Consider the following 5,962-nt stretch of genomic DNA (forward strand, 5'->3'; position numbering starts at 1 on the left):
CAACCATCAGTGGAATTTTTAGCTCACTGTGGGCAGGGAATATTCTATTGGACCCTCCCAAGAACTTAATACAGTGCTCTTTGCAAAGTGAGAGTTCAATGAATACCATAGATTAAATGATTGATATAAGTGCTGACTGTGCAGAGCACAGGCACTATACTAAACACCCCCTGGAGGAGCATTACACACTCCCTCAGCGAGTAGGGCACGGCCCTTGGAGGAGCAGGATAGGCCCAATGCGGGAGGCGGGCACCCTCTCCCCCACCCCCCCAGAAGCAGGGCACACGCTCTGGAGGAGCCAGCCTCCCTGTCTCTTCCTCCTTCTTCGCCCTCCCTCCTCCTCTTCTGGTATCTTTCTAGCTCCTGGCCCCACATCTCCTCCAAGAGGGCCTATCTCCCAAGTGTTTAGTACAGTGCTTGGCACACAGTAAGCGCTCCATAAATATGATTGAATGAATGAGCACTTCCAAGGATCTTGGGCCTGTGGGGCTGGACAGAGTGCGGGGCGGGCAGGTGAAACAGCTTCAGGCCCAACCCCGTTCAGAACCTCCTCCCTGTTTGGTTCAGGTTTTTTCTACTCCTTCCACTTGCCATCTGTAAAGTTAAGGATTGACTTGCTAAACTGTGCACAGCTCCCTGCTATGGTGAGGTTAGAAATTCATCATTTTCCCTTTAAGGGCTGCCAAGAAACTTGGGCTGGCACAAATTTAGAATTGTAAAGCTTACTATGTGCCAAGAACTTTACAAAACATCCCTGTCCTACATGGAGCTCAAAATCTAAGAGAAGGAGAACAAGTATTGCATGCCATTTTATAGATAAGGAAACTGAGCCACTGAAAAGCTAAGGGATTTGTCCAGGGTTATACCACAGGAAAGTGGCAAGAGCAGAATTAGATCCCGGGTCTTCTGACTCCCAGGCTGCGGCCCTTTTGCCTAAGACATGACACTTGCCTCCTTCATTGTGCTAAACTCTAGGGACCCCAGGATTTCTTTCAAGTGTCTCGTCGATTCATTCACATTTTAGAATTTAGCCCCTTTTTTACCCTTCTCCTTGGCCTCATTCAAGATGGATAAAACTAACCTCACTGTCCTGCTTGAATCCCACTGCTCTGGAAGTCAACTTTTTTTTTAAATGGTATTTGTTACACACTTACAATGCGCCAGGTACTGGACTAACCACTGGGGTGCACAAAAGATAATCAGGTCGGAGTCAGTCCATGTCCCATATACGGCTCACAGTCTTAATCCCCATTTTACAGATGAGGTAACTGAGGCACAGAGAAGTTCAGCAATTTGCCCCAGGTCACACAGCAGACAAGTGGCAGAGCTGGGATTAGAATCCTGTTTTTTCTGACTCCCAGGCCTGTGGTCTATCCGTAGGCTATACTGCTTCTCAAATCCAGTCCTAACTCAGGCTCTCCGTCATCTCAAATACCTTCCTGTTGTTTAAGCTCCTAACTAATTCATCCTTTCCAAATCAATCAACAGTACTTATTGAGTATGTACTGTGCATTGAGCACTGCATTTCAGTAGGCCTGATCTCGGCTCTCAAAGATTTTACAATCTGGTGGGGAGACGGACACTAAAATAATTTACAGATAGGAGGAGGAATGAAAATGGATATAAACAAGGTAGGGCTTAAATAATAGAAGGCGTAAGACATATTCATAAGTGCTGGGGGGTGTTGAGAGTACACAAGTAGTCAGATGGTGCAGGAATGCTGAATTTCAAATTGGTGGGGAAAACTTCAGGAGATTGAAAATTAGTAGGGGACAAACTGGAGGAGATGACTTCGGGAGGCTGTGGCCCAGGGGATTTAAAGAGAGATGGAATTCTAAGCAGGAAGATGGGCATGAGCAGAGGCCTGCAGCTGGAGAGACTCGGCAGGGATTATTTCTCATTATAGCTGTTCCAAGCACTTAGTACAGTGCTCTGGACACAGTAAGCGCTCAATAAATACAATTGAACGAAAGAAGAGAGGTAAGAGAGGTAGAGGAGGCAATAGGTACAAGAAGGCAGTCATAATTTTCCCTTAAAAATAAGGGGACTAAACCCTTGACAGGCACCTGAGATTTTCTTAGTATGCAAGTTCCTCAAAGACCAGGACTCTCTTTCTGGGCTTGTTCTGGGCTTCAATACTGTAGCCAGGATACAGCATGTGCTCAGCAGACAATAACTGGTAGTAGGGTAATATAATGTAATGGACAAATTATTACCCTTAACTTGCTTTTCAAACATCACATAATACAACTTTATGAACACCAACTGTCTTTTCACATTTCCATTCTCACCGCTTTTTCCCCACACCGTTCTCGACGAAGTTAATGGGTCATTCAGACACTCTGCGTTTTCTGATTTTTCAGTTCTGATTTAATTCAATTAAAAACTAATCTATACAAATAAAGGATGACTGGAACAACATTTCCAAACAAATATTGCACTGGAGATTATGAATTTTTACAACACATTAAAAAGAAGAAAAACAAAAAGTCAAGCTAACGTTTGCATTTGGGTCTTCTTCAAGAGTGACCAAAGTTAAAACTCAAATCGTTTTGACCTTTGAAAATGGCCCAACAAAGCCCAACTTTATCCAAGTACAGTAGCATACATTACTCCATAGGCCATTAGCACTTTCTTTTAGAAATCTAGAAGTGATTTTGCTGCCTCCATCTCTGCAAATCTGTGCCCTGGAATTCATTGTCAATGTAACATTTCCTGTTCCTGATACCAATTCCTGGGAGCCTTTTGAGAATTTAGTAGTACGGATTATGACGATGCAATCATCAATAGAGATTCAGCCTTTAACACATGGGTACAGTGGGTGTAACTTTGTGTGAAGAACACCGAGCAGTCTTGGTAAAAATGCGTCAAGCAGCCTCGGCTAGGTGTTCCGCTCTATTTGTTCATGGAAAAGCAACAATAAGAACCCTAAGATTGTTTTAAACTCCACAAAAAATGTCAAACTTAGCTTCTTTCTTTCAGAACTGCTCAGGACACCCCCAACCTTTCGAAGCTGAGGTTCCTCGATAAAAGGTTCTTGACCCAGGGTTGTATTATACCACATAAAATTGGTACTGACATAGCATTTTGCATAATTGTTGTGGCTTGCCAATTTATGGCAGGTGAGAGGTTCCAGGCCTAAGCCACAGAGAAGGAAATTCATGGTGCCTTTTTTGAGCAGGTATCACCTGCATCACCAAGTACTTAGTAAGTGCTCTGTAAATTCCACCGACTGATGATTGATCACCCCCATCACCAACCACAAGGTTTCTCCTTCCTGGGCTGGAGGTGGGGAGGGGGACTCTACGAAGGGAATTCATTCTTCAGGTTCCCTCTATCTGTTCTGTCTTTCCTGAGGCTATAAAAGATAAAGTCAGTCAGGAGGCTATTTGGGTCCATGAGAAACTGGAACACCTACAGATTTTTAAACTGTCACCACATCCACTAGAGAGAAACAGTGCCTCACTATTCCCAGATTACACTGTTTTGGGATTGGTCACCTCACACCCCAAGGAGAGATTGTAGCCTCCATTTCCTTTCTAGTAAATACATCTCTTGAAAGCAGCGTGGCTTAGTGGGTGGCGCATGGACCTGGGAGTCAGAAGGACCTGGGATCTAATCCTGGCTCTGCCACACATCTGCTGGGTCACGTTGGGCAAATCACTTCACTTTTCTGTGCCTCAGTTACCTCATCTATAAAATGGGGATAAGAGTGTGGGCTCCACGTGGGACTGGGACTGTGTCCAACCTAATTAACTTGCATCATCCCAAGCGCTTAGAATGGCGCTTGGCACATAGTAAGCGTTTAACTACTGTAAATATCATAAGCCCAGTTTGCCAGCTAGATCAATAACACTGCGGGATTTCCTAGAGGAAAAGGAGGATTAACTTGGGGAATATGCAGTACTGAGACTCACGTTCCTGTAGAAGAACGTTATTCATTCAATTGTATTTACTGAGTGTTTTCTGTGTGCAGAGCACTGTACTAAGCGTGTTGCCTGCTGCATGGAGATGTTTAGCAGCTCCAGCAATGGGAACTGGGCTGAGCTACCTCAAGTCACCTGAAGCTGAAAAGGGAGGTACCCCACTTTGTTGCTTCCCCACCAAGCACCAAGAGTGATTACAGGGGCGCTTTATGGGGGCAACTTAAGAACCGGGGAAGACAAGCAAACCAATCAACAGCTGTAGAGGGGGTGAAAACCCTGTTCCACTCACAGGTCACCCACCTACTGTGGTCGTCAATGGAGGCAGTGAGGGAGGCCTGGCTAAGCTGGCCCCCCAGCACTTGAGCCTCTTAAAAACAACACAAATGAGCAGCCAAGATAGAAAATCAAATGCTTCCTCTACCAAGAAGCCAAAAATATTTTAAAAATCTGCAAACAGTCCTAAATGCCAGATCCCGCACTTGAACCATTGCACTGAAAATAGGGTGCACCAACTCGATGTGTCCCGGCTTTCCATTCCAAATCCATTTTTGTGCCTTTACAAACCATTACAGAGGTGGTAGGCCATCATGGTGGGCAGATGGGGAGGTGGGAGAAGGAAGGGGGCCAGACCTCTGTTGGTTTTTTGAAAAATCTCATTTCAACGAGAACCAGAGCTGCTCAGTAATTAGACAAGGAGACCGAGGTCAGGGCCACATGACGACGGGCCCCCGGGCCCCTCGCCAGAAGGCTTCCTCTGTGGAGCCTTTGTAATCCCCACTACCGACAACTGAGGATTTCTCTCCAGGGCAAGGAAGACCATGCAGGTCCGCAGGGAAAGTTCACTGAATTTCCTCAGCTGAAGAAATCCTTCTCCCAGAGCTTTTCCCCCACCCCGCCGGTCCAACCCTGACTCTGGCGAGACATTTGTAAATACCACTTAGAACCAAATCGGAGACAGAGAAGAAATAAACTTCAACTGATGAAAGAATTGCCCGGGGGGAAATACAAAGCACATGCCCCTTAATGGGCACTTTCCTAAATGCTATGGAACAACTGAAAAATTAAGGTGAACTCTTGGTTTAAATAATTGAGAAAAATTGGAGTTTAAGACTGAGTGTCCAATAAAAAGAATTCAGAGGAACTCTAAAAAAGATGAATAAAACAGGGAGCAGTATGACAGACAGACATTAAAAACAACAAAAAAGACCAAGGACAATGAATCAAGGGAAAATAATGGCCACAACAGCTTCTCCTGTAGGGCCGTGCCAAGGATGATGCCATAGGGGTGCCAGGAGCAGCAGCAGGCATGATGGACTCTCTGCCCTCGGGGTTGGTAACTGGGCAAGCTGAGCACCCCTCACCCTGCCAGCTGCTCCTATTTGTTTGGCTTCATCTCCTGACACGATGGCTGCAGTCCTCTGGCCACACTACACAGACGAGCAGGGAATGGATATCCAGAAACTGCTCCTACTCCTGAGAGATTATGCATTTGCTTCTGGGCTGGCAGGAAGCAAGATGAGGGAGAGAAGCAGCACTCCCAAGTGGTTAGAGCCCAGGCCTGTAAGTCAGACGGACCTGGGTTCTAATCCTGGCTCCGCCACTTGTCCGCTGTGTGGCCTGGAGCAAGTCACTTCGCTTCTCTGTGCTTCGGTTACCTCAGATGTAAAATGGGGATTAAGACCGTGAGCCCCATGTGGGACATGGACTACGTCCAACCTGAGTAACTTGTATCTACCCCAGTGCTTAGTACAGTGCCTGGCACATAGTAAGCACTTAACAAATAGCATGATGATGATGATGAGGAAGACCCGCACAAGAGCACTCCTAAAATCCAGGCAGGAAGGCCTAGCCGGGAGGGAGGGAAGCGGAATCAACCCTGCACAGAGGGGTCATAGTGGAGAACATCATCACCGTCACTGGTGTCATCTTTGAGCCTGAGGACAGTTACAGATAAAAGGAGACTACAAATTAAAAGCCAGAGTGACACATCATCACAAGGAGGTGACACGGGCTGCAAACCAGGACTCGTGCCATTC

The sequence above is a fragment of the Ornithorhynchus anatinus genome, chromosome 3 (genome assembly GCF_004115215.2).
Source record: "Ornithorhynchus anatinus isolate Pmale09 chromosome 3, mOrnAna1.pri.v4, whole genome shotgun sequence".
In the NCBI taxonomy this organism is placed as follows: Eukaryota; Metazoa; Chordata; class Mammalia; order Monotremata; family Ornithorhynchidae; genus Ornithorhynchus; species Ornithorhynchus anatinus.